At 51.7% G+C, this 19269-nt stretch overlaps 1 long non-coding RNA gene across 4 annotated transcripts; it reads right to left on the bottom strand.

Moving 5' to 3' along the window:
• Positions 1-511: 511 nt before the first annotated feature.
• On the bottom strand, positions 512-17644 carry LOC131496315 (uncharacterized). Of its 4 annotated transcripts, XR_009254430.1 has the most exons (8): positions 17484-17644; positions 13223-13327; positions 11827-11998; positions 11683-11735; positions 8437-8610; positions 4774-4862; positions 3066-3332; positions 512-2916 (listed from the first exon to the last, which is right to left on the bottom strand). It is a non-coding gene; the product is annotated as an uncharacterized LOC131496315 (long non-coding RNA). The 4 variants fall into 4 exon arrangements; XR_009254431.1 differs by having other exon boundaries at positions 512-3332; positions 8437-8613; XR_009254428.1 differs by having other exon boundaries at positions 512-3332.
• Positions 17645-19269: the final 1625 nt, after the last annotated feature.

The following is a 19269-nucleotide window of genomic DNA, read 5'->3' as shown; positions in this document are numbered from 1 at the left end:
GCGGCCCTCCCCGTGCCGTCGGAAGCGCGGGCAAGCTGCGGCGCGAGGTTGCTCGCGGGGGAGGGGGGGGGGGCGGCCCCTGCGGCGCCGAGCTCCTCCGTCCCCTTCCCCGTCGGCGGGGGCTCCCGCAAAGTTCCCGACTTCCGCTGGGCTCCCACCCCGTTGACCGTTTCAGATGGAAACCCATTCGCGGAGGGGGGAGGGGGGGTTCAGATGCCATAGGACCCACGCACGGTCCGGGCTTGAATCGGGCTCCTGGTAGAGACGAGGTGGGGTCCCCCCCACCCCCACCCCAGGCGCTGAGCAGGAAGCCGGCTAAGGGGGCATTCTTCGGGGCGAGAAGTGCTGGGGGGCGATGTCAAGTCACTACACCCCCTAAGCTTAGCTTCCAGCGGTAGACCTCTGGCCCCTCCGGGAGCAGCAACGGGGTCTCAACCGTGTGTGGAGTCCAGGAGGTCAGCACGGGGCCCGGCCCCAAGTGGATACTCCATAAATACATCATAACGCAGGCTAACATTTATCGAACATTTTATTTCGTGCCGGGTTTGGTCGCACAGTTAACTCGTTGAATCTTTACAGCAGCCCCTATGGGGGGGGGGGGGAGACAATGGTTATCCCAATATCACAGGTGAGGAAAATAGCACAGAGTAAGTCCCCCCACGCACGGTCAGTTCCGCGGGATTCTCTGGGGGCCCCCTCAATCCCTGGGCCGAAGGGAACTAGATTGGACTTGCCAGGCGCTTTGGCACAGTGAACTGGGAGCAGGCGGGATGCCACATTGCAAGCGCTCCCTATTCCCTTCTCCAAGGACAGGACCACTTCCTTATTTTTAAAGAAATAGTGTTGGCAGCTCTTGTTCGGATGTGCTCGGAAGCCTTGACCCCATTCGCCATTGTAAGTGCTTTCTGCCAGCAGACCCAAGCCAAACACTGAATGTGACTTCAGGGAAACAAGGGAAAAGGGCAGAGAGTTTAATACTTTACATCTGAATGCTGCTTTAGACTTTCCAGGATACTTTCACCCTACACGATTTTGCTTGCTCTTTACAACAAACCTGTGGGGTACGCAGAACACAGTTTTAGCCACTGTTTCTGACGAATCTTTGGGGCTTAGTAGGGCTGGGAGATTTCTCTGATGTTGCCCAGATGGCTAGTGGCATGCCCCCGACACCTGTCCTTTGTCCTCTCTGCCACCCCCCCGGCAGACTGTGGGAAAATAATATGGATTACAAGTATCCTTAGGATAATGTATAAAATAGAAGTCAGGCAAGGAAAAAAAATGGAGTCGGGCAAATACAATCATAGGGAATAGTTTTAAATGCCCGACCGAATTTTGCTTTCGCTAAAGGTCTTGAGTGCATGAAATATGTGTAACTAGTGGTAAGAATATTCCTTTTAGAGAATATCCCGAAAGTGTGTGGGGTCCCATCTGACCCGGGACCCAAATCCCTCAAATGGTCTTTGCAGCTCTGGAAGGCAGGCAGCGTGATGGGTACAGATCACTCACAAATGTTCGGTAGGAACGTCTTTCCCCAGCTCTTGGGCTCCTGGGTACCTTCACAATGGAGACTGTGTCTTATAATCACATTACAAGCTGTAGCGCAAAGCCCGGCACATACATGTGATTAACAGATGCCATTTACTTCACTGATGGATGAGTGCCGTGCTCGCTGTGTGGGGGGAGCGAGGAAAGGTGAAGGCACATGGGGGTCAGGAATCCAGGGACCTCACTTCCATTTCCCAGCTCAGCTGGGCCACGTTCACCTCCCTGTGCGACTGTACTTCCTCTCTGCGACGAAGGCGCCATATGCAATGGTCTGAGAGGCCTTTGCGGTCTGAAGTCTGTGCAACCAGACTGACGGTGGACAATGGGGTGGGCTGTAGAACAGCTCCTCATCACATGTTTTGCAGAATGTGTCCAGGTGTAGACGCTGAGGTAGCTAAGTGTCCAAAGCATTAAAGATATACCTTGTTTATTTGGGGTTTTCTCTTTTATGCTTTATTTTACCTCGCTCAATGAATCCCGCCCCAGACCCATTATCATTTCACTCTGGCCTGGGCCAGCTCAGTGACATGGTGGGTAGGTAGACAGGCAGCTTTCCCCCTGACAGATTCTCCTGACCATGCCACATGGTTTTTCATTTTCAACTCAAATGCTATCATTTCACCTTTCGGATGACAGAAGATGCCACAAAGCCACTGTCCAGAAGCTCTTTATGAAGAACCAGCCATATTGTCCCTCTCGTCAGAAATATTGTGTTCTGAGCGGTTGTGGAAAGGACGTAATCGGGCTTTAGGAGAGACACCCCAAACTACGGACTTTTAAAGGTGGAAGTGACCTTCAAGCTCATCTGGTCCAAGTGTTAAGTTTATATCGGGTCCAAATTCATTTCCCTAGCCAGCCACATCTGGTCCATTGACTGCTTGGGGCTTGGCCCTTCGTGATGTCAAATTCTACCTCGAAGAGCTGCCTGCTCTGTCCTATTCACTTTGTTTCTGAACCTACTCCAGTCTCTCTCTCTCCAGACCTGTTGCAGCTTTGCAGTGACCGTGGCTTCAGGGCCTCCTCTCCTTCCTGTGGCCATAAAATACCCGTTGACGCGGCCTGATTTGGCGTTAGCGTTTTCAGTGGCCGCCGTTGACTCAGACCGCGTACGTTATTAACAAAACCTCCTCAGTCCTCTTCCACACAAGCTGCTGGTAGGCCACATCTCCAACTGCAAATTGTACGATTGGTGTTTGGCCCCAAGTGTGGAAACTTAACATTTATCCCCGTTGAGAGATAGGCAGCTGTTCCAAACATCAGGGATCTTGCAACTTCAAGCAGATTCCAAGAGATCCAGGGACTGTGTCTTAAGCCTAGTACTTTGCTTTGAGCGGGGGGAAATGCAGGGCCCTGGCCAGTCTGGTCTGGAAGCTGCCGTCGTTGGAGGAAGGCGCACCACGGGCAATGAATAAAAAGCAACAGTGAATAAGGGGCCCCAAGAGGGTGCACAGGATCCCTATAACCTGGGGGTGCTTCACGGAGGAGGTGCCCCTGGGCCTGTCCCAATTCTCTGCCCTCACCTGTCCTCAGCCAAGTAGCAATGTGTAGAAGATGGGGTGAGACAGGCAGACTGACCTTCCTTCGGCCGGAAACACAGAAGCACCACCCCCAGACTCATGAACCGCTCGTGGCTGGGGTTTGGGGAGAGGAGTGAGGACAGGGGAGGCGGGGGCTACCTCGCGGCGCAGTGGGAGGGAGACAGCGCGGGAGGAAGGACGTCCTGGTGCAGAGTGGAGATGACAGGAACACGTTTTTTTACTTTCCTTTTCTTGCTCTCATTCCTGTGTCTTATTAAGGGAAACACAAAGGGAAAATTGTGTTATTTGTTAAAAAATGTCAAAGTGTGTTTCCAGCGAGAGGAAGAAAAGCAGACACATTGCTGCCTAGACAGAGAAGGCCGTCTTCTGGCGGGGGGCGGCCAGAGACCAGGGCGGTGGGGAGCACTGGGGCTGCGAACTCTGCTGACCCCTGGACTCTTTCCCCAGGACTCCCCCTGGTCCCGCACTCACGTTCAGGAACCGGGGCACCGGGTGCCTCGGAACTTTCTGGGGCGAAGGAGGCCATCCCAAACCAGCTGCTGGAATGGGAGGGGAGTCAGCTAACAAAGGCACCATTTACGGCCCCGCATTCTTTGGATCTTGTCTAGAATCCTTTACGTGGCCCAGTCCATCTCCCTGTTGGACTGTGTGGTCCTTCAGAGAAGGACCCAGGTCAGACCCATCTGTGTTTCTCAACTGTGCCCAGCACCATGCGTTCCATGAGCCAGAGCCCCAGCGAATGTTTGTCGACTAAACAGAGAGTGCTCTTAAGTTTTAGTCCACCCCATGGCATAACTGGGTGTGCTAGAAAGAACATGCTGGGCTTGAGAAACACCAAGGTGTGAGTTCAAATCCCAGCTGTGACATTTGTTTCTTTTTTTTTTTAAGCTTATTTATTTTGAGAGAGGGAGAGGGAGGGAGAAAGCAAGCGCAAGTAGGGGAGGGGCAGAGAGAGAGGGAGAGAGAGAGAAAATCCCAAGCAGGCTCCAAGCTGTCAGTGCAGAGCCAGATATGGGGCTCGAACCCATGAACCGTGAAATCATGACCTGAGCTGAAACCAGGGATGCTTAACCAACAGCCACCCTGGCGCCCCCTAGCTGCGACATTTGTAAACTGTTAAAGCTTAGGTCCATCAACTCCTCCCTCCCTGTTCCAGAGTCCTTATCTGTACAAGGAAAAGAATAATATTCTTCAACAGTTAATAGAAGGGACGGATGTGAAACACCTAATAATCTGTCTGGTTTACTTCATGTTCAAATATCCTTTACGGCCCCAGCTAGCCTCCCCATGAATGAGCATAGTTCCTCAAGGAAAATCGTCCGGGCTTTGCCGTCATCTCATGAGCTAACAGGAGTCAGGCCAGCATTCGGACGGAGTTCACATGTCTAGTGATGGCACCTAGACCTAGATGGCACAGGTCTAGACCTAGACATGTCTAGTCGCTGGGTAGTTGAGGCGTCTCGGTGCCCCGGATAGGCTGTGCCCTGTGACTGGGAGGGTGGCATTGCTGAGCAGTGAGAAGATGGGGCCCTGGGGCCTCACAGACCTGGGACTGATCAGTGACTCCGCCACTTATGGTGGCCTTGGGTACGTCCCGCCATCCCTTCAAGCCTCGGTTTCCTCATTTAATGGATCAAGGGAATAACTGGGGGCGGCATTTGTGCATGTTAAGTGAAATAACACGACATACCTAGCATGGGATCAGGCACCCAGTAGGAGGTCTAGGAGCTGTTATCACCACCCTCGTCACCGCCAACCTCACCATCAGACAACGGGCACCTGTAGAACCACGTTGTGCTTTGCTGAGTGGCCCCAGTACCTCGCGTTTGGGCGCAAGTGTCCAGAGAATGTGCCTTGAATTAAACGGAGCTGAACTGAATCGAAGACCACCTTTGGCGCTGAGTGAGGTTCAGGGGGAATCTGGCTCGTGATTCAACCTCCAACCTGAGGAGGGATGTCTCTCGGAAAAAAAACCCCACGTGCTCGGTAACAAGTCCCCAGATGGCAGGCTTCCTGCACAAGCTTCTCACCCGTGGGCCCTGACAAGCCCCATCTTTGACATCTACACGTGATACTTCGCACCGAATACCGGGAGCCTGGCAACAATGGGAAGGGGGAGCGGTCGCGGTCACGAGGAGTGACCTCCCCAGGCACCAGCACGGAGAGAGAGATCTGGAAGACGCGAGGTCTGCTAAAATCCTGAGCCTGCTTCACTGACTCCTATGCCCACCACACCGCAGTTGCTATGTAGCGAATGTGTCAGTGGATTTAGGCAGAAGTCCCTGAACACAACGGCTGGTGGAGCCGTTGGAGGCCTGGCTACAGCTCCCTGCAGCACTGGGGCGCCCAGTGCTGGGGTTCAGCAGCTCAGAACGTGGCCCACGGGCAGACACCTCCCAGCACAGAGAGCCGCCTCTGTGCTGAGCAGGTGCAGGGACGGCTTCTACCAACCCAGCAGCAAAGACCCCAGCTACTTCCGGGCGTTTTAGGGAAGGAAGGGGCCTCGTGCGTCTCCACCCACCAAGTACATTAAACCAGAGTGGCTGCTGAGAGGACAGCCCTCATCCCTGCCCCACACTCCCATCTCTTCCGATGGCTAGGCCACGTTTATCAAACGCCAATTTATTTACATAATATGCCCCACCTAGTTTCTAAAAAGGATTTGAGGTGACATACGAGTATTATCAGTATTGTAATAGGGTTTTTCTTTTAATTTTTTTAGTGTTTATTTTTAAGAGACAGAGACAAAGAGAGACAGCGTGCAAGTGGGGGAGGGGCAGAGAGAGAGAGGGAGACACAGAGTTAGAAGCAGGCTCCAGGCTCTGAGCTGTCAGCACAGAGCCTGACATGGGACTTGAACCCACGAACCGGGAGATCATGACCTTGAGCCGAAGTCAGACGCTGAACCGACTGAGCCACCCAGGTGCCCTGTAATATGTTGTGTTTTTTTTTTTTTTAATTAAAATTATACACTGGGAACAGAAGAGGAAATCATCCCCCAAAATAACTTGAGGACAATATTTTAATTGTGATAGAATGTTAAGTGTCACCCCGAGTTTACAAGAGGAGACAGAAGAGCGAGGCCCTACAAGATTGCTATGATCACATCAGACTTTGTGTCAGTTATGTTGACATGACCAGCTGGCCTGTGGAGAGACCCCACAATAAAAGAACAAACGTCGAATCCACGAAGGCAGAGATCAAATCGGAGAGCTCGTTCACAGCGTTGGAACAGTTTTACTTTTATATACTGACTGTATTTCTCCTCTTCCGAAAATAATTTCAGCTCACATGAAACTAAAGAGAGATTCAACAAACTGCAAAATCAGAAGGAGAGGAAACAGAGATGAAGATGTGCTAACGGTAAGAATGAATAGTGGCCTCCTGGGGGCAGAAATTACGTGCATTGCCTTGCTCCCCGTAGTTGGATCTAACATAGCTCTGAATACCTACTTGGCACCTGTTATGTGTGAATTTTTGAATAAGCCAATGAATACTGTGATTGGGAGTGAAATTTGCCTTTGGGCTTCCTAGTAGCCAGAGCAAAAAGGGATACCACCACCCCACAGATATTTTTGCACGAGTGCTGGAGTTGCAACCGTGGCTTTGTCTGAGGAAGCAAAAGAGAAAGTGTATCCTTAGTCCTCATAGCTCTAGATGCCTTTGCCCAAGTGCATACACGGTGAACCTTTCCACCCCCATCCACAGCACAGTGTCCTGCACAAAATGAATCCATTAATGAGATCGGTAAAAAAAAAAAAAAAAAAAAAAAATTCTTCGATGCATCTAAAGTATAATCATTCCCACCTTTCTTATCCCGTACATGATTTATCTACCACCCTCTTTGCACCTTGAATAATGGAGGGGAAAAAAAAAAAAAAAAAACTCGTCAGGAGGCTTTTGAAAGTGATGGCGTTCCAGGCAGGTTGCAGGGCTCGGGTGAAAGCATGAACGGCAAAAAGCTGGACGATCTCTACGGACGTAGGGAAGTAGGCCAGCCGGGAGGTTTGAATACTGGACCTCAGAGTTTATCACTCACTCTGTAGGCCACTGGCCGCCTTTGAACGTTTTGGACGAGAGTAAAACAATCAGGAATATGGTCTGAGTTGACGAGATGGTCTGGTAGCAGCGGGGCTGATAATTCAAAAGGAGAAAGAGGACGTAGAACAGATAAACTTTATCACTCTAGTATAAGCAAGAAATCCAGGGCCTGGACCAGGGCAGGGACAGCAGAAATGACATCGAGGGGGATGAATGTGAACGACCTCTCAGAAATCGAGTCAACAAAGTTCCACATTGTGAGGTGAGGGCAACAGAAGGAGAAGAGGAATCAAAGAAGCTTGGGGGAATGGTGGCCCCGGAACAGAAGAGGGAACAGCAGCAGGATGGGGTACCAGAAGTTTGGTGGCTTTTCACAGTGTTTTCACATTCATTATCTCATTGATTTCATCTGCCAGTAGAGAGATCCGCCCTGAACATCAGCCTGAAAAGTACTCTGCCCCAGCCCTGGAGCTGCCAAGTTTCAGTGACTAAATCTTTGCCTCGGATCCTGCCGGTGACAGCAGGGCACCCGCTTGAGGTGTCTTGCCCGTTCCGGGCAGCGTGGAGTCCTCGCAAGGACTGAGCCATCCTGTCCTGGTTCTGTGCCAGCAGCAGCTAAGAGCCAGGTAGCGAAGCACTCCAGCCTGCGACTCTTGCCAGGAACATGATGGGTGTGCCCCAGTGGGTGTGCCCCAGGGTTCAGCCAGAGTCTCCCGGAACATCTGGGCAGGGCGGGGAGGCAGGAACACATCCATCACTTTCTTTAGCGACTCATCTTTCTTCCCACTGGGTAGCGGGCTTTGGCTTCGCCACTGACTCACTCCCAGGCCCAGGCAGTGGGTTCTCCCCCGGACAACAGGGCAGAGCACTGCTCACCTCCTGGAGGCAGGACCTCCAGGAGAGGCCTCCACGTGTACCTGGCTGAGCCTCAGGGGGATGGGTCCACCGATTTCATAGAGAGAACAAACACTGATCTAGTTGCTAAAACGTCAGCCCTGCAAAGGACTCTGGGCACGCCTAGTCCAGCCCCCATTTCCCAGCCAAGGTGCCTCCAGTCTGTAGCCTCCACTGTCCCCATGCTGTCCTTGCCCCCCTCCTCACACACCGTCCCCAACTGACTTTCCAGGCCTCATCTCCCCCACTCCCCTTCTCTTCTCTGTCCTCGCCCACTCCACACCACACACGACCCCTGCCCCTAGAAGTCACCCTGACCTTGCCCAGATCCTGCAAGCACGCCCCTGTGCTTGGGCACAGACTGTGTCCTCAGCCAGGAGTCCCCTTCCCTTCCTCCTCTGGCCCATTGAATACCTACCTCTTCTGCTCCTAGACAGGTAATTAGCACTTCCTCTGGGTCCCTTCACGGGCTGTTTAGCATTTATCACTTGATATCACCAGTTTTCCTTTCGATGCCTGCCTCCTTCACTGGAAACACACACATCTGTGTCTTATGGAGCCTTGTGTCCTCAAAGGCTGGCAGAGCTGGGTCCTGCTGACAGGTGGGGAGGGAAGAAGGAAAAGGCAGATGCTGCTAAGGCTCACAATCCGGGGAACAAGGACAGGCGCAGTCAGGTGTCTCCCCCCACCCCCCAATTCTCCCCAACATCTACTAGGTATTCAGTTCTTGCTTTCCTTCCAGAACCTCTTTCCGTACATCAAAGAAAACACAACTGTAGATCCACTCCCCCCTTTGTAACCCAAAAGGTAACACTGCTCTAAACTTTTTTTTCCCACAAAGCCCTTTAAAACCCTTCCGAGTTTCTCATACGTATCCTGTCTCCATTTGAGTCTCCAACTTAAATATCCAAGAGACAAAAGAAACCACACATTGAATGTAAGTTGAAGCACACCGCCTCTTGCTTTTGAAAAAGACTGAGTTTCTGGGGAAACCATGTAAGAATCACATTGTCATTAAACCCATCATATTTTCAGTGCATTGAGGGAGGGGTGTTGCTTAAAGATATCTGGAGTGATTCCTTTTATCAGTGATGGGATGATCAGTGAATACTACACTACTGTTCAAACTATGTATTAGGTTCAGATCAACACCCCAGTTTGTCGGAACCCAGCACCACACACGTAAGCAAGAACAAGTTTCCCCGTCTCGCTAGAAAAAGAGGTAGAATTTACAGCCAGAGTTTCTCCCACAGAAACCTGGCTGGCCCCACGGCCTGTGGGATCCCAGGGGCCAGATCCTGCAGGTACACGGGTACTTTCCGGGAATTGTAATAAGGTGAGCAGAAGCCGCTTCAATGATTTGAGCTCACAATGGCACCACCTAAGGACCTAAACTGTTGAAGACTGTATATCAAGGGTCAATCAGTTTTAGCCACGGGCCCAGTCCAACCCACTGCCTGTTTTTGGAAGGCTTGCAACCTAAGAATGATTTTCGCATTTTTAAACGATCTCATAAAATCAAAAGGAGAATAACATTTCACGAGAGGCGACCGTCATGTGAAATTTAAATGTCAGTGTCACTAATAAAGTTGTATCTGAACACAGTCTGCTCTTCTGTTCCGTTACCATCCACAGCTACGATGGCAGAGTGGATCATTGAGACAGAGGCAGTGTGGTTGCAAACCTCAAGGGTCTACTTTCTGGGTCCCTTACAGAAAAAGTCTGTCCCCAGCCCTGCTTGAAAGGACACGGCAAGACCCAGAGCAGATGTCTAGATGAGATGGGCTTGTCTTTTAGGGTGTTGGGGTGTCTATAGCTGGCCAGGGAGGCCATGAGGTTCTTTTGAGCAGTGGATCAGATCAGATTGAAAGCGGTTGAGACTTTCATCCCTTTTGAAGAAAGGCATCGTCATCATGAACCAGTGCTGACAGCTCCCTCATGGACATCAGAGGATCAAACTGACTTTTCCTAGCCAATTCCTATGTCATTCCTGGAGTTCAAGGTGAGCAGGTAAAGTCCAGCCAACTGCAAGGTCACATTACCCTCCTGCAGAACCGCAGGTGTCCACAAGGGGGCGGCAGCTCTCCTGTTTGCAGTTAGTCTGATGGCCTTCTCAAGTTAGGGGAGCAGCCCCAGAGACCTCTGTGCCTCGCTAGCCTCCACAGAACCTTCTCTCTAGACCGGTAGTCAAGAATGGGGCCTTCTTACCATGCAGGAACCACATAAGCCTCCTACCCCAGGCAGCCAGTCTGACATCTTGGTGGTTGATCATCAAACCTATGAGTCTTGAATATCAGCAATAAAAAGGAAAGAAAGAAAACAACAACAACAAAAAAACTGGTTGGGTGTCTCTCACTTGTCCTTGTCTGCTCCTGACTCCCTCTGCCATTCCAGTCAAGCACTCTGTGCCAGATTTTAGCCTATGGTCTCTCAGCTCTCAAATCGCCTTTGCGATGCTGGGGCTAGGGTTTCACGCACCGAAGTTGTGTTTTTTTCCAGATGATTCCATGTGAGGCTCTGCTAGGTGGAGATGGTGGAAGAAGGGATTTACCTCCTGCAAGTTTGCCTCATTGGGCTCCCCCTCTGTCTGTGGCTCTGACGGAGGCCCCAGCAATGTTTCCTCACCCTGGTAATAGCAGTCCCTTCCCCCGATAGCAAGTGCAGCCCGCCCACATCCTCCCCAACACCACACAGCGATCTTCCCAGTGTCCGTTTCAGAGACACTAACACCAGCTGGTCGTGTCCTATCCCCAGAGCTCTGAGCCCCAGATCCACCAGGCCAATCCTCCAAGGTCCTAATTTTTATAAATTCCATCTTCTGCCCTTGGTCCCCCTAAGTCCTATGGGTGGTAGGGTCTCCTGTGATTGCTACATGTATTTATTTATTTATCTATCTATTTATTTAATTTTATTTTGAGAGAACACACACACATGCACAAGCAGAGGAGGGGCAGAGAGAGAGGGAGAGAGAGGATCCCAAGTGGGCTCTGCACTGTCAGCACAGAGCCCGATGCGGGGCTCGATCTCACAAACGGGGAGATCATGACCTGAGCCAGAAACAAGTGTCCAAGGCTCAACCAACTGGGCCACCCAGGCGCCCCTTACTACGTTTATGAAAACCTAGTGTTCTCCTCCTGCCTTTTCAGCGACCTAATTGACAATGTTATGCCTGGTTAACTATTCTTTATGTTAGATTCTCACTGTTTAAGTAACTAGGGCGGCTTCTGTTCTCCAACTGGACTCTAACTGATACCCAACTTTTCTCAGGTCTAAAACTAACAAGAGATTCTTGGATTACGGATGCTCCTAGAGCCGACCTGGAAAATTAAGTCTATAAACGCCTCATGCACACGTACAGGTAAAGACACTGGGCCACTCTGCACTTGTGCCTGCTTGGGGCGGGGGGGGGGGGGGGGGGGGTGGGGGTGGGATGGACTCTCACCCAGTCCCTCAACCCCATAGTCCAGACAAAGGAACCGGGAAAATGAAAGTACCCAGTGCCCCACAGTGGCCTGGTGAGAGAGAGCCGGACCCTTCACAGATCTCAATTGTGTCTGGTCTGGCACAGAACAATCCTCAGACACAAATTCTTTCCAGACAGCAAGATGCCTGGGAAAAGAGAAGCCACGTGGAGCACAAGAGAAGGGAGCACAGCACGCCCTACCTGCTCAGAGCTGTTTAAAGATGCTTGAGGGCTCCCACTCAAGAAAGTCCACCCTGCGAAGAAAGAAGACGCCTTCATGTTGGGAGCTGATTGCGCAGCCGATGGGATCCCAGTACAGATTATCTTCTAGTGGGAAAAACTCACCTTAAAAATTGAAATGCCTGGCGGCAGATTTGGATCCGTGCAGGGGGCCGAGCGGGACGAGAAGCGGGCGGGCACGTTGGAGGGAGAAAGAAGGTTGATGGTCCAACGTGTCTCTCTCTGCTCAACACGGAGCTGGACCCTGGGCGGACCAACAGCGCCTCTTCAGGACCCCCTGAATGACACAGAGCGCTGGCCACGGCGTTTAGAAAACAGAACCTCGTCCCCGTCGTCACCGGGAAGCACAGATTCGGCCCAGTTACTTTACTGGGATTCCCTTTAACAAAGTCTCTGCCCTCCTTTCCCAGAATGCCACGGACCCAGACCCGGCAGGACCTGGCCGTTGCCGTGAACTCGGGCGCCCCCTGGCGGCCAGAGCCTGAAAGGCACGAGGGTCGTGTTTGCCGCCTCCACGCCCACCTGCGTGCACAGCCGTGTTGGAGACTTACTTTACCTACATCTTTCTGTCCTCTTTCCACATTCCTATGGGGCTGAGCCAAGGTCAGCACCCTCGTCCCCCTCTCTGATTTTTATATCCAGCTCTTTCTTCATGTGGCCGCTGCCCTGCTTGACCCGCCTCAGTCCCCTTTGAGTCGGAAGGCTGCCTGCTTAACCCAGTGAAACCTTGGTTCCTCAAACTACCAGGCGTAGCTCTTGGCGGAAGTGACTGTGAGTATTGGAGGGGAGGGTGGGCCTGGGGAAGGGGGGGGGGGTCTCTTCCAACTCTCAGACCACCTGGGTGTAGAGGCCTGGAGGAAGAAAACCAGCCCTAGGAACAAGGGCACGGAAACGAACTACTTTGGACAGATCGTTGCCGGCCACTCCTCCAGCTGACCTCAGGCTGCCGGATGCCAGGACCCCAGAAGCGAACTGGTCAACCGCGCTCACCTCTTCTGGGGACCGCAGACCAGAGTTCGGAAGACGTGTGTGTCTGAGCAAACACAATTCATGTCTAGCAGACGTAGATACGGATTCGTGCTTCCAAGAATTCACTTCATTTCCTAATGAACTATAAGAACTCAGCTTCCTTACTTTGGTCTCCTCCCCCCCAAGAAACTTTGCAGGGGATGCAAATAGTTTTTGAGAACCTCTCTGCCCTTCCTCTGTCTACCCTCTTTTCCCTACCTGTCAACACCCAGGGTGCAAGCGTGAGGGGAGGTCAGTTCAAGGCAGGGCGGGGATGGTCAGGACTGAAAGGGCAGGAATTACTAGGGGTGCATCTCCCAGCTCTCGTGCCAGGGTCCGCTGACAAGGAGATCTCTTGGAAACCGGGAGGCACATTCTCCTGAAGCCACCCGACTTCCCGGATGGCAAAGAGGAGGCCTCCACACCATCCCACCCGACCCCCCCCCCCCCCCACATACACTTGCTCCCATGGATGACACAGCTAACTGATCACCGCGGTCAGCTGAGACGCCATTCCAATTCCTGCTCCACAGCGAGCTCCAAACAGCCACTTCAAATCAATCGGGTTTGACAAAGGAGACAAAACCTTCTTCTGGTCCTGCGTATTTTAAAACATAAACATAAATATGCGATTTATTGTCATCTGGAACATTCATTCTTCCCCAGCTGCTTAACTCCGACCGTGTAAGTATTTCATAGCCCTCCCCGCCTTTTGAAAATTTGAGCATCTTAGTCCCTTCAGTATGTTCTTGAACATGATCTCTCACCTCAGGGCCTTTGCACTTACTTCCCTTCTGCCCGTCTTGCTCATTTCCTGGACACCTTCCTGCCTCATGTCTCCACTTCTTTAGGTTTCTGTTCAGTCACTGCTTTATCAGAGAAGGTGTCCCTGGCCCCTCTCTAGATAAACAAACACCCTCTGCTTCCGGCCTCACTCGGCGTCTGCTGCCCCAGTTCTCCTTCATGGCATTTATCACCATCAGACTGATCACTCAGTTATTCGTGAGTTGATTTTTTTGTTTCCACTACCAGAACGTAAAGACCGTAGATCAGGGGCTGTTTTGCTTCTGGCCGTGTCTACAACGCCCAGAGGGAGCCATCAATAAACACTTGCTTCATGAATGAAGGAATGCGTCCATAAATAAACAAATAAAGAATTTGCGATGGAAAACTTCTGAAAGGGAACCACCTGTTCTCTGCACAGAGAGGCTTGCAACAAAGACAAGGTGTCGAAAGTAGACAACCTCTGAATAGGTGCTCCCCACGCAAAGCTCATAGGAGGAAGTTGATCATAAATAGAAACACTCCTGTTCCCTTTTACTGATATAAACACCATGTTGGACAGTATATGCCAAGATACAGAGAATATCCCCTCCGCACATAAAAAATGCCTCACCAACTCAGACTCATTGGAAATAAGGCAAAAGTGAACTACTGGAAAGTTCAGACTATTAAAGTTGTTAATGAAATACACTTTTATTATTTTCAAATCCGGGGGCACTTTCCTTATTCAACATTTGGACACTTAATAGCTCAACTGAATCTAATTCATCTCAACTGCCCCCCCCCAAAGCCACAAACCCAGAAGTAATCAAAGAGTCCTTCAGGCATCAGCAGCAATGGGGCTGAGGCTGAAAATATCCAAAAATAGCCCAAAGCAGGAAATTTGCTGAGATTCAGTTATTCTGCTAACCAAAAGAAAGTGGGACTCCCACTGACAATCGATGCCTATAGAAGTGAAACTCTGCCAACATCCAAGTCGAGAAGAACGGGAGGAAACAGATATAATAATAATCATATCAAACAACATCAACAGCTAATATTTATTGAGCACTTACTACATGACAGGCCTGACTCCAATTTCTGTACATGTATTACTTATCTAACCCGTACAACCACCAACTCAGGTAGGTATAATCATGTCCTCATTTCACAGATGAGGACACGGACACAGACAATACAATAATGAAGGGGAAAAAAAACAGAGTACAAGGAACCAAATTTTAGACAGTTATGACCCTGGAGAGCAGAGGAGACCGAGTGGGAAGAGAAATGAAAGACACCAATGACAGAGAGCTCAGAGCCGGACACTGGGTGCGGGCATGCCTCAGTAACTCAGGGCACCTCTGTCCTGTGAGACAGGTCGGTGATGAGTCTGTAGGTGAGCCCCGCTCCCATAAAACCTCCAGCCCGATTACCAAGGAGGGAGGGGACTCCATTTGAATCTTCATGAGCCAATCGCCCAGAAAACTCGCTGGTCTAGAATTTCTCATCTAGATGTATTGACAACTCACGTTATCGCAGAAGCTGCTTTAAATTTTTGAATCATCGGAACCAACACATGTTGTTTTGTGCAAATACCTTGGAGAGGCCTCCAACGTTACCTGTGCTCAAGGAGTTTAAGCAGTCCCCGCAATAAATCTGTTCTCACCACCCACCTGCATTTTCTTTCCTTTTTTCCCTGTGGATGGGGTTTCACATTGGCACACTTGGGCAGGATCGCGGGTTCGGAGTCAGGAGACCCCGTGCAGGTGCGTGCATTTCTCCCTCAAACCCCGGCCATCCGCCATCCTCCAGTAGCTGATACCTGGTCTGCACCCGGGAACCACACGCACAAGTGAGTCCCCCCCCCCCAGCTCTGGAGAGAGCGCGGGCAGGGGCGGGGTGGTAACTCGGGGTTTACGACCTTTTCCACTCACACATAAAATCTGTCAGCGCTCAGCCTGGAATCGTAAGCAAGACAAGTGAAACTTTCTAGGTTGCCATGGTTCTTTCCAAGGGGTGCGTTCGCAGCCAATGGGATACTCGGGCTACAGTTCCTGGAAAATGTCTTAAACAACCCCTAAAAGAAGCCCGCTTGCCTCGTGCGTTATATCAACTCTCCCACTGTATGAGTGGAAATTGAGACTTTATGGAGTTTTTATATGCTGTAATATTTTTTTTCAAATAAATCTCTCCTATAAATCCAAAATAAACCCAAGACAACTCACCCCCCGGCCCCCCCGGCCCCAACGCCCCTATGTCTGGCCCGTGGCCTGCTGAACATTCTTGCCCAGGCCTGATTTTTTTTCCTCCAGGTTTCATTGAGTAACTCGTGAGACGGCTCTCCGTGATTCTTGCCATTCACAAGTCGGTCTCAGTTGTTCCTCTGATGTAAAGTGTGGCCCCAACGGACCCCACCTAAGCCCAGCCTCTCACTGCCACAGGCCCCAAGCACTCCGACCTCAGAGCAGACCCCAACCTAAAATATTTCCGCTTGCTCTCAGGACACGGTAAGCGCAGACAGGTCTGCCGTGCGACGGGGTCTCCGGTGGCTACAGGAGCCCAGCAGGGCCTCAATCTTCCTGGTGGGGATGCCGGAGTCCCTCTCCAGCCACCAGCCAGGATTTGGGATTTGCCCTCCCACGGCGCCCACCAGTACAGCTGAGTCGGCTCATGGGTATCTCAGGTGGTTGCCCCATGGTACCCAGATGCACAGACGTTTTCCCAGAGGTCTGTGTTTCTTTTTCAGATCCTATGAGCTTGGGGTGTCACCGCCCACTGCCCCTTCCAGTGGCACATGGCCTTTGCCCTGCAGTCTGTCTTCTTCAGGTGGCCTGGCAGAGGCCAAGAGAGCCTCGTGCGCTCCCTAGAGCACCGCGAGCCCCGCTGTGGACCCCCAAACTCGCGCAACCTCCAAAAGACAAAGCCAAATGAAGTCCTGCGTTCGGGCTTCCCGTAGACCCCACATCGGTGACGTTTTGCATCAGTGCAAACCTCTGCACAGGATGTCAGTCACCTCAGGTTAACAATGGTTCGATGGTTAAGAGCAGCGCGGTCTAGGACGGATTGTTTTTCCTCCCATCTACCTTCTCTGTGAGCACCAGTTTTTCACAGAGCCGCATGGCCCTCAGAAAGAAAAACATGGTTCCTTGATAAAAAGCAAGAGAGTTTAGATGTGATATGAACGGATCTCCCGTATTTTTTTAAAGTTTAAAACAATGCGTAATGGTTTGCTCCAAGCGTGTGTTAAGAGTGATACTTAATATTTAGCAAATTGACCCGGAACAAATTGAGTGGGAAGGTCCACAGTCCAGCTCTGTGCACGTCTGTCATCGACTTGCTCCCCTCCATCCACAGGAGGGGGAGGCCGGCACAGCCTCCCCTTTTGCTGACCGGCTGTCAGTCACCAGAGCGCAAAGCACCAGGCCTCAGACTTGGCATGTTCCCTCAGGAAAGCTCCCAGCGGGAAATTTTAGAAGTTCATATTTTCCCTCACCCTGGGAGATGCGCAAAGGCCAGACACAGCAGTTTCGGTCTTTCAGGTGAGAAAACTCAGCTCCGGGAGTGAAATCCCCTTGGAATTTCCAGCTACCCGAAGGCCTGACCGCAGGGTTGCGAGTTCTGTCTGTGAAAACCAGTCCTCTGGGCGCGATCGTCTGATAGATTTCTCAGACTCCCTTTAGAGGCATCAGGGGTGACCATCAGCCCCACAGGAGAGGGGTCACCGACATCTTTCAAGAATTCTCACAAGTTAATTGGAAGAGGAAGTCACCCAAACTGATCACAAGATAAGCCTGACAACAATTAGATATTGTTTCCTTTTAAGTCAGCCGCACCAGCAGAAACCTCACCTTGCTGGGAGGTATCAGCCCTGCTGCGCCCCGTGGAAAGCAGAGAAGGAGAGAGGGGATGGTTTAGGCAAAGGAGCCCTTGATCCCATCCACCTCCGCGGTGCGCCCCACCCCACCGTATAGCTGGCCACGCCCACCCACCTGTTCGGTAAGTACAGGCAGGGTCTGTGGCTTCCGGTGAGACGGCCCAGGGGGCTCCGAGGATGTCTCCCGCCAGCCCCCGCCCTTAAGCAGCCTACAGACCGCTGGGTGAGCCGGCCAAGGCAAGCGGAGGTTTCTGGAAGGTGCCTTGCAGGCTTGGAGATAAGCACAGGTGTGGTGGAAAACCCCCGGGGCAGTGACGACAGATAAGACCGAGTCACAAAGTGTGCCACTGAGTCATTCCCAAGTGGCATACAATGACGCTCTCGGAGAAAATGGTCAAGTTTTTTTAAAAATGGGGCGCCTGGGGGCGCCTGGGGGGCTTGGTCCATTAAGCTTCCGGCTTCAGCTCAGGTCATGATCTCGTGGTCCGTGGGTTCGAGCCCCGCGTTGGGCTCTGTGCTGACAGCTCAAGAGCCTGGAGCCTGTTTCGGATTCTGTGTTTCCCTCTCTCTCTGCTCCTCCCCCGCTCATGTTCAGTCTCTCTCTCTCTCTCAAAATAAATAAATATTTTTAAAAAGAAGAAGGAAGAAGAAGAAGAAGAAGAAGAAGAAGAAGAAGAAGAAGAAGAAGAAGAAAGAAAGGAAGGAAGGAAGAAAGAACGAAAGAAGAAAGAAAATGGTCAAGGAATCCCTGAAACGTGGCTGTATCTTCTATAGAGCACTTTTGCACTAAAATTTCTTCCCTGGTATTATGTCTCCGCTTTTCAACTGTCCTATCCATCCACTTGAATTTTACAAGCCTATTAGGCAAGGCTTTCTACTTTTGTGGGTTTTATTGTGCTTTGTTTGTTGCTGCTTTTGAAAACATGAAAAGAGTTTTATTTTTGTTGGCCTCCAGCACTGCGCAGAGTCAGTGGAAAACAGTGTCACAGACGGTTCTAAACTATGGCAACATGCAAACCCCTGGTCGGGACAAGCCAGCGCGGGGTTGCAAGAATGTTTGAAAAGGCAATCGCCTGCTGGCTCCCTCCAAACCCCCTAACGCAGGGCTGGAGCACACTTTTACTCCTAATTAATAACGTTAAATGCTAGTATCGTATAATGCACATTGCAAGCGCCTATCCTGCATCCGACAGCAAACCAGTAAGGAGGGCGGGTGCTCTGACTCCCGTTTTACAGAGCAGGAAACTGAGGCTTAGGTAAATTGTGGCTGGTGGCCCATCTGCTCGTCCCTGCCCCTGCGCCCCGCGCGCGCGCACAGGCACCGGCTCCGGGGGCTCCCGCTGCGGGGACGGGGACCGGGACCGGGCGGGGGAGGGCGCTGGCGGGACCCTGCTCCCCCCTCCCCGGGGGCGCGCGGCCCGCCCGGACCGCTGGGCCCTTAGCACGCGGCGTTAGATAATCTCCGGGACAGCCAAGGCGCAATCCCTGCCAAACCGCAGGGAGGGGCGAGGCCGGTGGAGGGAGGGGGCTGGGAACTGTTTGCTGTTGCTTTTTTCTGAATTAAAAGAAAACTGGGGAACGGAGCAAGAGAGGGAGCAAAGTTCAAGGGAGAATCTGGCAACTCACCTTGGGCAGACCCCTGGCCTGCTTCCAGAACTCTCTCTTGGAATGGGTGAGGCCGCCGAGTGTGTGATGAGTGCTTAGTGAGTATTCATTGTGGATGATGGATGACTGGCCTGGAATTCGTCCACACCACAAATTTGTTCCTCTGTACACCCAGGCAACCAAGAAGCCAAAAGAGGTGGGGGGATCGGGTGCCGCTTTAATGGCAGTCTCACTAGGCTGCTGGCACCCGGGCCTCCCAAGCCCTGGACCCCGCCCTCCCGCATTGTCTCTGCCTC

Source organism: Neofelis nebulosa, chromosome 15 (genome assembly GCF_028018385.1).
Source record: "Neofelis nebulosa isolate mNeoNeb1 chromosome 15, mNeoNeb1.pri, whole genome shotgun sequence".
NCBI classification, from domain to species: domain Eukaryota; kingdom Metazoa; phylum Chordata; class Mammalia; order Carnivora; family Felidae; genus Neofelis; species Neofelis nebulosa.
This window is presented reverse-complemented; position numbering and strand designations above follow the sequence as displayed.